Genomic DNA, 14,129 nt, shown 5'->3' on the forward strand with positions numbered 1-14,129 from the left:
TGAATAAGAACTGGCCACTAGTCTTGAATGATCCCATACTGGGGAAACGTGTAACTGCAACTCCCAGTATTACGTATAGGAAAGTGCGTTCCATGAGTAATGCTTTGGTTAGGAGCATCCCCGAGATTAACACACCGAAAAATTGGCTCAGTACTAGAACAGAGTTTTTCAAATGCTAGAGCTGTAGAGCATGTGAGCAAGGCTATAATACCAAAACATATACCATCCCCTTTACACATAAACCTGTTGCAATAACAACATTTCTTAATTTCAAAACGGAATATGCGGTGTATGTGCTGGAGTGTCCGTGTGGCCTGCGCTATGTGGGCAGCACAAAGCTGCAGGTCCACAAACGGATACTCCAGCACAGGCGAGCAATAACCAACAATGATGCTGCATATCCTGGGGCGAGACATTTCAGAGAACAGCATGGCATTGATGTACAATATTTGAAATACTTTGCCATAGACACAGTCTTGCCATTCAGAAGGGGTGGTAATCGAGAATACCTTTTGCGCAAACTGGAAACCCAATACATTTTAGAATTGGATTGTAAAGCACCACAGGGCCTGATTGCAAGTGAGGATTTCTTCACTTGCCTGTAACATTGTCTATCTCATGCACTGTTCATTGGTAATCTCCTTTTAGCTGAATATTAGAAAAATGTGCTTATTTATCTGTGGATTTTAGGGTTAGTTTAATTATAATTTTATACACAATTTTATAAACTTTATTGCGGCTGCAATTTAGTAGGGTGAGGGCACCTTTTATGTTTTTAGATGCACAAGCACTTTATTTAAAAATATCATGGATTTATGCCCACTTGGGTAGGACTTGTTTTACCACACAAGGCAAAGCATCAGTAATTATGTGAATGCTTGACTATAAAATAAATAGGAGCCGGGGTATGGTTATATTACATTTGACCTGTGGATGAGCTACAGTAGCCAAGAAATTGGATGTATATTGGGGAGGATGTGAAAGATCCTTGAGGTATTTTGTATATTTTATGCATAACTTTGATCCGTCACTTCTGATTACAGATTAATACGTTTTAACCCGATACCCACATAGTCAGCACAATGAAAGGTTAAATCGGATATTTATTTAAATGTATTTTACTTGATTTTAACTGTGTGTTTTCTATGCCCAATATTCACATGGCGGCTCTGAGAATATTTATTTATTTATTGTCAATTATTTATATGCTACACTGTGATAGGTATTGGAGAACTACAAAGAATGTTTTGTCCATTTCCATGATGACGATAATCACGTGTGTTTTACCTGGCACTAGCACTTTAAAAATGAAAAAATGACTCAGTTTTGCATCATGTGATCAAGGCCTCGTGGGAGGCAGAAACGACTCATGGCGGAGGTTCGGGTGTTTGTCCAATAAACTATACATTCGCACTGAGTCTGGGTCTGCTATTTCGTCTATTTGCAGTTTGGCGGCGGAGTCCTTTGGATATATATATAGATATATATATATATATATATATATATATATACATATATATAGATATATATATATATACACAGACACACACACCCACACACACACACACATACTATCAGGGGAACCAATGCAGACGATAAATCCTATTTGGCACCCACCTGCACTCCAGATACAAGTATCACACTTAATTGTGCCACCTATGTCCGGAGAACACCAGCATAACAATGGAGGCACCTGTGATGAATAGGGATGTGCAGGTAGACCTCAATACAGAGCTCATCAGAGGCAGTGGTGGCAGTGATAGACAAGTTCTGCTTGAACCCAAAATGCAAGCCATTTTGCTAAGATTCTCACTGGAGCTGTTAATGGAGGCTATTATAGGAACCAGGAATGGCACAAATTCAGCTAAGTCTTACCATCTAGCAAAAACAAACTTGACATGGCTAGTATAAAGTTGAAAAGGTTTCCCATACCATGCCCCCATGTAAGGAAACTGACAACCTATTATATCCTTTTTAGGCTCTGGTCTTCACAACGAAAAATGGAAACAAAACTACAATCTACATCAATTTTTTTTCAATTGAAAGAAAGAAGAGTAATGATCAAAGAAAAAGAGCCGCTATTTCTTGAAATAGAATCGGTTCTCAATACACATACACAAAAAATAATGTTCAAGTCTGTGCTGGGTAAGGGAAGGATGAGGCCTGTACCCACACTGCAACTGCATTCTATGTGCTAATGTATTTAATTTTTCTTGCACAGCTAAGACAATTTAAGGGATTTCATAGCCCCAGTGTTTCAAATATTGATATCGGAGAATGTTGAGGGCACAAAAGAAGATAAATATGTGCAGTTGCCTAACAGCAAGTAGAAAGCAAGTGAAATGCAGCAACACCTGATGGTAGCCATGATTTTGCGTTATTTTTTGAGTACACGAGAGAAAAGGCAAAATAAAAATCAACTGCTTAGAAGCAAAAATCTGTGTGTTATCATGGATGTAGCAATCCACAATACAAGAGGCTTTAGAACACAATGATAATGGTAATTTTTAATGAATGAATAAAATGGGTTTTTGGCAGTGAAGTCCAAGATATTGGTTCCACTAGAAAAGGAAACATTTCTAGAAGATATTTCTAGACTTTCAGTGTACAACAAGAAACATTTTTGATCAAAAAGTAATAACTTAAGAGGATATCTAATTGTGGCCAAATGTACATGACTGTATATTGAGATACACACTGAAATTGATTTCTTTATATCTGGACAATTTGGCAGTTCAAATATTGACAAATAACTCACATGGGTATGCAAAAAGGCACATAAGATTAATTAATTGCCAATCAGTCACTAGGCATGAAGGAAAGGCAACGAAACAAGATAGTCTTGCAAACAGAAAGCATGTGGGCAGATAGAAAGCCAACATATGTTGATGGTATCATGGCCCAATGAAAGGTAACACAGCTGATTACGCAGTGTGTCTTAAACTGATCGGGTGCACAAGAATGTGAAAATTAGGAGGTCATAACAAAGTAGCCCAGGGTGAATTCAACTAACAACCAAGCCTGGTTGGACCAGGAAGTAAGAGACCGGTTCAAGAAATTGTCATAAAACACTTTCGAGAGAATAATCTAGTGCAGATCTCAGTATAAGAAGTAAAGGTGCTGATGAAGAAAAACGGAATGGGTATAAGGGGTTGGTGGCTGGGTACAGAGGCATCATGGCATAACTTATCACAGGGGCTGTGCAGGTGGTGAGAAAAAGCCAACTACAACAAGAGCATGCAATGAGGTGAACAGGGAAATAGCTGGGACTTGCAAAGCCTAGTAGACAGAACTTATAAAGCGCAAAGACGTTACATTGCGTCACCCATTTGTTTACATTTAATATTGGCTTTATCTATTTTCCTTAAGGTCGGAAACATACTTCTGCCCCTTATTGGCCAGACAACACTCCAAATACTTTATTAGCCATGTAATGCCCAAAGGTTAACTTGAACATACAGCCATGAGCTTGGTAGTGTCCCCTGTATTCAGGTATATTTTATATCACTGAGAGAGCATAAAAAAGGTCTGTCTTGTTGGCAAATGTGTCTTCCCAAATGCTGTGCTGTTTTATACCTTTTGAATCTTGTGCATGTGTCATTCAATTGTGTACCATTCACCTAGAGCTAGTTATGTGTTTACAAAAGAATACATTCATAAATGGTACAATGAGCTCCAGTTTTGAACTCCCCAACTTTAAAGCACCCGCTAGGTCCATCGTCAGCTTTTTTCGTATGGGAACTGCATGCTGTGCAGAGACCACACCACAATAGCAAAGTTTTGTTCAGAATTACCCGTTGCAGGATGCATCTTGTTCTCTAGACATTTACTCAGTAATCCTTGCTGCTAATTTATCCAGCAACAGAATGAAAGTAATTTAATTCTCCATATTCTCAGGATTACTGCAGCCCAACAAGCTGTCTCTTCCTGCCTAACGCCATGCTCCTCTGAGCCTCTCTCTTTTCAATACTAAATATTTTAGACTGGGGGACCCTGACACGTAGGACTGATTAAAGTTTGGTGGATGGGTACTCTGTCTCAAACGTGACAGATATCCTGTTCACTTTAATAAAAGTGTCAAAGGATATACAGCCAGATTCATGAAACAAAATTGCGATCGCAATAGCTGCGAATTAGCTATTGCGATCGCAATTAAATGAAATGCAATTCATGATGTGAAAATTGAATAAATAGCGAATTCGCAAAATCTATATTGCGAATTCGCAAAATAAATCGCAGGATCTAGGTGGAACACCCTTAGCGAATCGGAATTAGAGCGATTCCAAGGATTCTGCGAAATATATTGCGATTTCGCTAAATATTCGCAGATAGCAAAAATGTGCTAAATCGCTATTTGCGAGGCGCAAAATAAGGAGAACCCAAACCAGGTAGTAACCATGAAGTCAATAGGAAAAAAAAAAAAAAAAGAACTAGCCACAGGTGCAGGCCTGACCAAACACACTTAAGGAGACACAGTAGGAGCATGAGGACTTTCACAATGCCAGGACTCTACATGGTGGTCAGGCGGCGAAGGCTCCAGGCTGCAGCAAGGAACAGATGCAGGATCCAGTAGCGAATCTTCCACCTGCGGATCACCCTTCTGGTTCAAACTGCGGAGCAAATCTACTTTAAGTACTGCCTGAATGGGGCAATGATTACAAAGCTGATCCGTGACCTAGACCCCCTGATGCAGAACCCAACAAGGAGGACCAATGCCGTGCCCACCCATGTCCAGGTCTTGTGCAGCCTAGACTTCCTGGCTTCCGGAAGCTTCCAGGGGATAGTTGCCGTTGCAGGGGGGATCTCCCAGAGCACCATGTCCCGCTGCCTAAGGAGTTTCCTGGAGGCAATGCTGACCTGGCTACACCATTACATCACATTCCCGACCACCCAACAGGACTTGGATCAAACCAAGCTTGATTATTACAACATTTTGCAATTCCCCCATGTAATTGGATGCATTGACTGTACCCACATCCACATATGCCCACCTGCACAATCAGAATATATGTACCAGAACCACAAGTGCTACCACTCCCTGAATATCCAGATGGTGTGCAACGCTAAGACAATCATCACGGACATAGTGGCACAATACCCGGGGAGCACACATGACTCCTTCATATTCCGGCACAGCGGCTTGCACACACGACTGGCCAGGGGAGACTTTGGGGAAGGACACCTACTAGGTAAGTACACATGCCAACAAATAGTACATTGCAACCATGTAGTTGCGCATGACAGGCACTCACCCTCTGCTCCTTTCATTCAGGTGACAGCGCCTACGGTCTCCGTGAGTACCTCCTCACCCCATACCTCAATCCTGCCACACCACAGCTACAGCGTTACAATGCAGCACACATCCGCACAAGAAATTGCATTGAGCGGACATTCGGGCTTTTGAAGAGCCGATTCCGCATACTTCACAAGACTGGTGGGGCCCTCAAATACCAGCCTGAGGTCTGCAGCCGCATCGTGGCCGTGTGTGCAATACTCCACAACATTGCTACCAAGCGGAGGATACCTGTAGAGATCTCTGGCAGTGAGTCGGAAGGGGACAACCGGCCACCTGCCCATGTGCGTCATGCACGCGGGGAGAATCCTGCTGAAGGACACAGGCGCCGCAACCAAATCACAATGAACTGTTTCTGTTGCACCCACTCCCCTCATCCAATACTTCACTCATGCATGACAATTGAAATAATGACATGAGTCAGATTAACTAGTGCATAATCAATCTTATTGTTTTCTTCACAATAATGTAATATTTTTTCTATAAATTGCATGAGAACTGTATTGATTCATACATCCCCATGGTTGTGAGGAGGGCATGCTTGTTTCATCAGCATGGCCCTGCATGTTAACTAATAAATAGTCAGTGGCGCCTCAAGGTGGACGCTCCCAGTCGCCTTTCGACCTCCTCCACATCAGCATTAGCCCGTGAGGCTGCATTTGGCCTGGTGCAGCGGTGGGGTACCGTCACCAGCGGCACCAACAGGCTGCTGTGGCTGGATTGCCCTCACTGCCTGCCCATGTCCAGTCGCCTGCAGACTCTGCACTGCAGTGGTGACTTGCTCCAGTGCCCTAGCGACATCCTGGCAGCATTGCACAATTTGTATTTGCATCGCTAATGATTGACGCAATAGCTGGGAGGTGGCATTTCCAATGATGTGGTTCGAGCGTGTGTACGCTGACAGGCGGGTCAGCAGCTGGCGGTGGCGGCGGCAGTTGACATCCTGCTGAGATACCAGGACCTGGCTGTTTTCCCGGACAGCAGCGGGCATGTTTTCCATGTTGTCACTGAGATGTCCCACATTACGTGCAGTCTTGGCAAGCTGCAGGTGGATGGCTGCCAAGTGACGTGCCTGCTGTTGATGTACACGGAGCATCCGACCCTCAATAGACAGGCCAGGTACCCAGACAATCACCCCTCTGCCGGCGCGTGGTGTTGTGTTGTGCGGCTCCCTCACCAGTCCGCTGGACTGTGTACGTACAGTGGCTGTGCGCCTTGTCTGCTTCCGTGCTGCAGCTGTAGTTGCCAGTGCCACTGGCATGGGTGTAACTGGGGGTGGTTGTGGCGCGCCTGTTGTTGCAGGGGTGGCCCTGTCCATAGGAGCAGGTGGTGGTACCACTGCTGCTGGTGCTGGCTGTGATGGTCCTGGTTGAGGGATAGGATGGCCCTCTCCCTCGGTGTCATCAGGATTGTCCTCAATGTGAAGGGCCTCACTATCGGTGCTGGGTTGTTCTGCGCCACCTGTGATGTAAATGGGACGGTGATTAATGACATGTTTCTTGCACATGGGAGGTTGCTACATGCATGCAGGCTAGCATTCCCTGACTGGCTTTAGGAATGACTCTCACTGGACAGGTCTGGCTGTATGGGGCTATCTGATAAATGTGGTCACACTACAAGTCGCACAATGCAATTGGGCTTTTCTGGTGTGCATGGCCTGCATGACTGGGGTTTCTAATGGGTTGCTCGGGAGTCATGGCCATTGTTAGGGGACAGGGTCGCAGTCGCATAGCACTTACCTTGGGATTCTTGGGTGGGTCGGGACGAGTCCAGCCGGGTCACCCCCACGCATGCCTCGGGATTCAGGGTGTCCTCCACAAGGTCCTCCAGTGGGGTGTTGGGTGGTACAGTGGGCTCGCCTCCTCCGGTTCCCAGTCGCTCCCCCAGCCTCTCAGCAATTCTCTACTTAGCACGCCCCCTGAGGTCATACCACCTCTTTTTCAGCTCCTCTATGAAGCACTGGGTCACTCCCACTGCGTTTACTTTAGCGCGGATGCGCAGCCAAATGCGCCTCTTCACCGCCTCAGGCACCCTCCTTGAATCCTTCCCAAAAAGCCGGTCATGATCTTTGGTTACTCCCTCTATCAAATATTCAAATTCCTGCTCGGAAAATTAGATTTTTCTTTTCCTTGCTGAAGCACTGATCCCTGCTGCTTCCTGGGACATTTTCTGGGGTGGTTTGTCTCCTGATTTGCAGCTGAAGGTGGTCTGTAGTGGAGCTCTGGCCACTGCTGCTTCCACTTTCAGGATCAGTGTGCTGAATGAGGGAGGGAACTGCCTGCTTCCTGGTTGTGATGTCATCACTGTGATCGAAATGCGACTTCCCGTTTTTGCGATCTCACAATTAGCGAGATCGCAATTTGCGATTTCGGTAATTGCGGGATCGCAATTTCTACACGGAAAAAGGCAGATTCTGCGATTTTATTTGCGATTATAGCAAAATCGCAAACGGCTATTGCGGCCGATTGCGATTCGCTTTTTTTAACCGCATATCTTCATGAATCCCATTCTGCGAATTCTGAATTGCGATTCGGTAATTTTTGCAATTTAGAATTCGCAGAATGTGGCTTTGATGAATCTGGGGGATAATGCACTAGTAATAAGGAATAAAGGACATCCATCATACTGATGGAGTAACCCATCTGCCAAACTCTAAATCAAGCTCTTAGTAACTCACTGGCAAGTCAATCTATCTTTCCAGCAGCAAGAAGAACAGGCCATGTGTCTAGTATACGACAGTTTAATCATCTGTCATGTGTGTGTGCTGAGGCCTAAGCTTGTCCTTAGTAAAGCCAATGTCCAGAATCTGTTCAGTGACAAGCAGAGACACACCAAGCATTTCCTCTGTAATAACATGGAAATATTATCCGGGTCTTGAGTTGTTGACATACAGTAGTGTTGACAGCATACTTATTTTGGGAGATTCAAAATCCTGAGCAGACCTTTTCTTTTAGTTTCGTGGGAGTGTGGCACACCAGTCCTACCTCGTGTAATCTTTCTTTGAAATGTAGCACGCAGACCCTTGGATTGGCATTCTGTGTGTCAGTCTAGTGCATGTATAAAAGGTGAATGTGTAGCAAAATATCATGTGTAGTGAGAGCATGATTACCACGTCCATTAGCATCCCTTTTGTATTCCCTCTAGGTTAGCATGGCAGAATATAGAGGGTAGATGTAGCGTTCCCAGATAGTAAAAGTGCATTGAATGGATTCTTTTGGCAGGAAAGTAGGACCCATTCAAACAATTAGGAAAGTGAGGAGATGGGGCTAAATTTAGAAATTCTATGAAGAACTTTCAGCAAGGGATAGCTGTTTATTCCTTTTTGAGCACTGACATTTGGTTTTTAAAGGTGAGAACATTTGGAGCGAGGGCCTTCAGGAAGGCTGAAATCAGCAGGTACAGTCTCTTCGTACTCATTGTGCCCATGTTTAAAGACTCCTATTTAGAGCTGACATCATCACTACCCGCTGTGACACCGATCAACGTGTACAAACAAGGCTGTGTCTGCACTAAAACCCAAAAGTGACTTTGACAGGGAACTATCTCAAATTGTTTCCAGGACATTAAACAGTGGAACAACATCTCCGGTATGGAAAATGAGCTTAAAGGTGAAACCTAAATCTTTCCACTTCGTTCCGGTTCCAATTTCCTCTTGACCAAGGAAAAGAATGCTCTACAAAGTACTTTAAAATCTGCCATGGGACTGACCTGGTATCTGCAGGACAGCCAATGTCTCATCACAGAGGTGAGGGGACATACCTTGAAATCTGGGAAACTTTCTGGAGAAGCTGAGTATCTACCTAGCGCCTTGAGGTCTCTCTGCTTGCTCAGAGAGGGAAAGATAGCTTCTTTAAAAAAATATATATCTTTTTATTGGGTTTTCATGTTATAGGACAGCAAGAAGCAACTTTTTTATACATGGGAAAAAGAGAAACACACATCTGAGTTGTGCATGCAAATCATAAAGGTTACTACCATAGCACCAAAAAAAAAAAAAGAAAAGGAATAACGAAGCATTACAGATTATCCTTCCACCTTAAAATAGGCTCCCAAATTAACTTCCCAAGCATTCTCCCCTTCTTTCCCTTCCTCGTATAAATCCCTTTTTCGAGATTATACACAGAAAGCAGCCCAGCAAGCCAATGTTGCAAAGTTGGAGGCGCTTTATCTAACCACGATGTTGCAATGCACATTCGAAAAACCGACATGGCCATAAATAAGAAATGCTGTGGTGGGTAGTGCTCGTGTTGCCACTTACCCCAAGTATAATCCAAGTCGGTGTAAGGGAGATTTTAATTCCTAAGGCTCTATCCAGAAAGGCTTTGATAGCTTCATGTAGTGACTGCAGCTGAGGACAAATATGGATTATATCTGCCTCTGAGCTATCACATCAGGGACAGCTAGTACCTACAGTCCCCCCCCCATTGACCTATCCTTGCAGGTGTATAATACAAAGAATAAATAGTCTTGTATTGCTGAGCCTGAAGCCCAGCAGAGCACAGAGTGGTCCGTCTCAATTCAAGTGAATCTTGGAAGCATTCTGGATCTACCCCGAGCTTCTCTGCCCACTTACTGCCATACTGCCATAAAACCTGCGGATAGTACAGTCTGCACCGCCCTCAATGACATCAAGTATCCTATTTCTGCTAAACCTGGTGGCGCCTCCCCGTTTATTGGCAAAGAAACTCCGAACTTGTAGATATTTAAAGAAGCTTCTTTTATCAACACCGTAAGCAGCCTGTATCTCAAAAAATTGAAGGAGCCCATTAATCCCCATCAAGTCACCCAATTTCTGGATTCCCCACCTACCCCATTCGGCCATGACAGAATCTGCAAATATTTCCCCTGGCAGGGATGGAGTCCTAATCAAGCAGGTATATGCGTTGAACCTACCAAGCCTGTGCTTTTTGCAAAAATACCCCCATATTTTATAGGCAGCGTCTTAAATCGAGCTCTTTTAAAGTAGCTAGGATCAGTGTATTTAAGAAAGCAATTCTCCGCCTCCTCGTCGATAAGTATAGCATAAATATGTCAGTAGACCCTGATTTAACCTTTGGGTCTATTGCTTCCCCACCTAGTAAACCGCGCATGTACTAGAGGGCGGCTGCCCAATAGTATATCTTAAAATCAGGAAACGCCCAACCACCCCTAGCCCTAGGAAGAGTCATAAAGAGAAGAGCCCTTCTGGTTTTACCATGCGCTCTGATAAATCTAATAATTAGGTGCTCCAGCGCCAAGAACCATTTAGCTTCAAATATCAAAGGTATTGCCCTAACTAAATAAAGACACTTGGGCAAGATAATCATCTTAACACGTTGGAGCGTCTGACTAAAGACAGCTGGACATTGTGCATCCAAACAAGTTCCTTTTTAGCTTTGGACATTATAGGTTTGATATTCCTGTCAACAATTTTATCCAGATCTGCCAAAATACTAATACCTAAATATACGGCGGAGTCAACCACTCGTACATCATTATAGACTGCCCACTTGTTCTTAATTATCTGGATCTTATGCCCATTTAGAGCATAGCCTGAAGCCTGACCAAATATCTGGGCTTCTAATTCAACCTCTACGATAGCACTAGCAGGCAAAGGGGTAACTATAGCAACGCCATTTGCGTATGCCAGGGTTTTAAACTCTTGACCTTGGACTGGAAGAATATTATCATTTGCCTCCAGCTTACGGATCAGTGGGTCAATATATAGTGCGAAAAGAAGTGGCGAGCATGGGGACCCTTGACGAGTCCCAAGCTTAATCTGAAGGGACGTAGTATAACCTCTATTAAGTCGGGCTATAGGAGCTCTATAAAGAGCCTGTACTGCTCTGATAAATCCCTCACCGATACCCCCACCTCAAAAGGATCCAGAGATAGTCCCAGGAGACCCTATCAAATGCTTTTTCTGCGTCCAGTGGCATAACCGCCATAGGGTCTCCTGAAACTTCCATTGCATCAAAGAGAGTGATGACTTTACAGACATGCTGTGTTGTACCCCTCCCTGGGATGAACCCATGTTGAGTTGGACTAACCAAATCCCCTATAATTCCACAGAGTCTTAAAGCCATTACCTGAGAAAATAATTTCTCATCTGAATTCATGAGAGTAATAGGTCTATAATACCCTGATTCTAGGGGTGATTTATCCTTTTTCTGTATTACTACAATATCTGCGACTGCCCAGGAACTTGGTATGGAATTTCCAATCTGAGCCTGTAGTATCGTATCTACTAGATCCTGGCGGATAACCACATAGAAAACCTTGTAGAATTCGACGGGGATTTGAACAGGGCATGCAGCTTTACCTGGAGGAAGGCTGTTTAGTGCTACAGCTATCTCATCAGGGGTCAAAGGTACTTCAAGTGCCTCCCTATCCTCCTCAGAGTGCAGAGGAGCAGAAATATACCTGAAATACCCTTGGATAACTGTAGGATCCTTTGGGTGATCCTGGCTGTACAACCCAGCATACAATTGTCTGAAAACCTTGCGGATCTCATCAGGGTCAGTTACTGTGGCCCCTTTGCCATCCGAAATCTCCTTAACATCGCCAGAGGCTGGCTTCTGTCTTGTGCAAATCACCAGTGTATGTCCTGCACGCTCACTCAGTTCATGACATTGCTCCTTTTTTATTAAATAATTAGCAGCCACCTTACTGGCAATACTCTCAACAGCTTCCGCCCTTGTACAAATAAGTTTAAGAAGTGCTTGATCAAGAGGGGCCCTGAATAGAATTGCTGAGTTCAGTTCCTCCTCTGCATCAGTAACTGCCTTAGCAAGTGGTTTTGATCTTAACTCCTCTTGCTTCTGCCTATATAGGCTAAAACTCAGCGTCTACCCACGGATGCTTGCCTTAAAGGCATCCCAAGATACCCCAGAAGAAGAACTTCATCTATTGATCTCCCAATAAGTTACAATCCAATCCTTCATATATTTAATGTAATTTTCATACTTAAGCAATCCTCGTTCAAAGGTCCATATCTGCTCCCGCCTAATTGCCCTTGTAAGTTTTCATGTTAGCACCAACGGATTATGGTCAGAGATAATCCGAGGCAGTTTCTCATTCTGGGCTCTTGACATCAGGGAGTTAGAGATAAAGAAATAATCCAACCTAACACAACACAATCATAAAGGTTACTACCATAGCACCAAAAAAAAAAAGAAAAGGAATAACGAAGCATTACAGATTATCCTTCCACCTTAAAATAGGCTCCCAAATTAACTTCCCAAGCATTCTCCCCTTCTTTCCCTTCCTCGTATAAATCCCTTTTTCGAGATTATACACAGAAAGCAGCCCAGCAAGCCAATGTTGCAAAGTTGGAGGCGCTTTATCTAACCACGATGTTGCAATGCACATTCGAAAAACCGACATGGCCATAAATAAGAAATGCTGTGGTGGGTAGTGCTCGTGTTGCCACTTACCCCAAGTATATTCCAAGTCGGTGTAAGGGAGATTTTAATTCCTAAGGCTCTATCCAGAAAGGCTTTGATAGCTTCATGTAGTGACTGCAGCTGAGGACAAATATGGATTATATCTGCCTCTGAGCTATCACATCAGGGACAGCTAGTACCTACAGTCCCCCCCCCCATTGAGCTATCCTTGCAGGTGTATAATACAAAGAATAAATAGTCTTGTATTGCTGAGCCTGAAGCCCAGCAGAGCACAGAGTGGTCCGTCTCAATTCAAGTGAATCTTGGAAGCATTCTGGATCTACCCCGAGCTTCTCTGCCCACTTACTGCCATACTGCCATAAAACCTGCGGATAGTACAGTCTGCACCGCCCTCAATGACATCAAGTATCCTATTTCTGCTAAACCTGGTGGCGCCTCCCCGTTTATTGGCAAAGAAACTCCGAACTTGTAGATATTTAAAGAAGCTTCTTTTATCAACACCGTAAGCAGCCTGTATCTCAAAAAATTGAAGGAGCCCATTAATCCCCATCAAGTCACCCAATTTCTGGATTCCCCACCTACCCCATTCGGCCATGACAGAATCTGCAAATATTTCCCCTGGCAGGGATGGAGTCCTAATCAAGCAGGTATATGCGTTGAACCTACCAAGCCTGTGCTTTTTGCAAAAATACCCCCATATTTTATAGGCAGCGTCTTAAATCGAGCTCTTTTAAAGTAGCTAGGATCAGTGTATTTAAGAAAGCAATTCTCCGCCTCCTCGTCGATAAGTATAGCATAAATATGTCAGTAGACCCTGATTTAACCTTTGGGTCTATTGCTTCCCCACCTAGTAAACCGCGCATGTACTAGAGGGCGGCTGCCCAATAGTATATCTTAAAATCAGGAAACGCCCAACCACCCCTAGCCCTAGGAAGAGTCATAAAGAGAAGAGCCCTTCTGGTTTTACCATGCGCTCTGATAAATCTAATAATTAGGTGCTCCAGCGCCAAGAACCATTTAGCTTCAAATATCAAAGGTATTGCCCTAACTAAATAAAGACACTTGGGCAAGATAATCATCTTAACACGTTGGAGCGTCTGACTAAAGACAGCTGGACATTGTGCATCCAAACAAGTTCCTTTTTAGCTTTGGACATTATAGGTTTGATATTCCTGTCAACAATTTTATCCAGATCTGCCAAAATACTAATACCTAAATATACGGCGGAGTCAACCACTCGTACATCATTATAGACTGCCCACTTGTTCTTAATTATCTGGATCTTATGCCCATTTAGAGCATAGCCTGAAGCCTGACCAAATATCTGGGCTTCTAATTCAACCTCTACGATAGCACTAGCAGGCAAAGGGGTAACTATAGCAACGCCATTTGCGTATGCCAGGGTTTTAAACTCTTGACCTTGGACTGGAAGAATATTATCATTTGCCTCC

The sequence above is a fragment of the Lissotriton helveticus genome, chromosome 5_1 (genome assembly GCF_964261635.1).
Source record: "Lissotriton helveticus chromosome 5_1, aLisHel1.1, whole genome shotgun sequence".
Classification (NCBI taxonomy): Eukaryota; Metazoa; Chordata; class Amphibia; order Caudata; family Salamandridae; genus Lissotriton; species Lissotriton helveticus.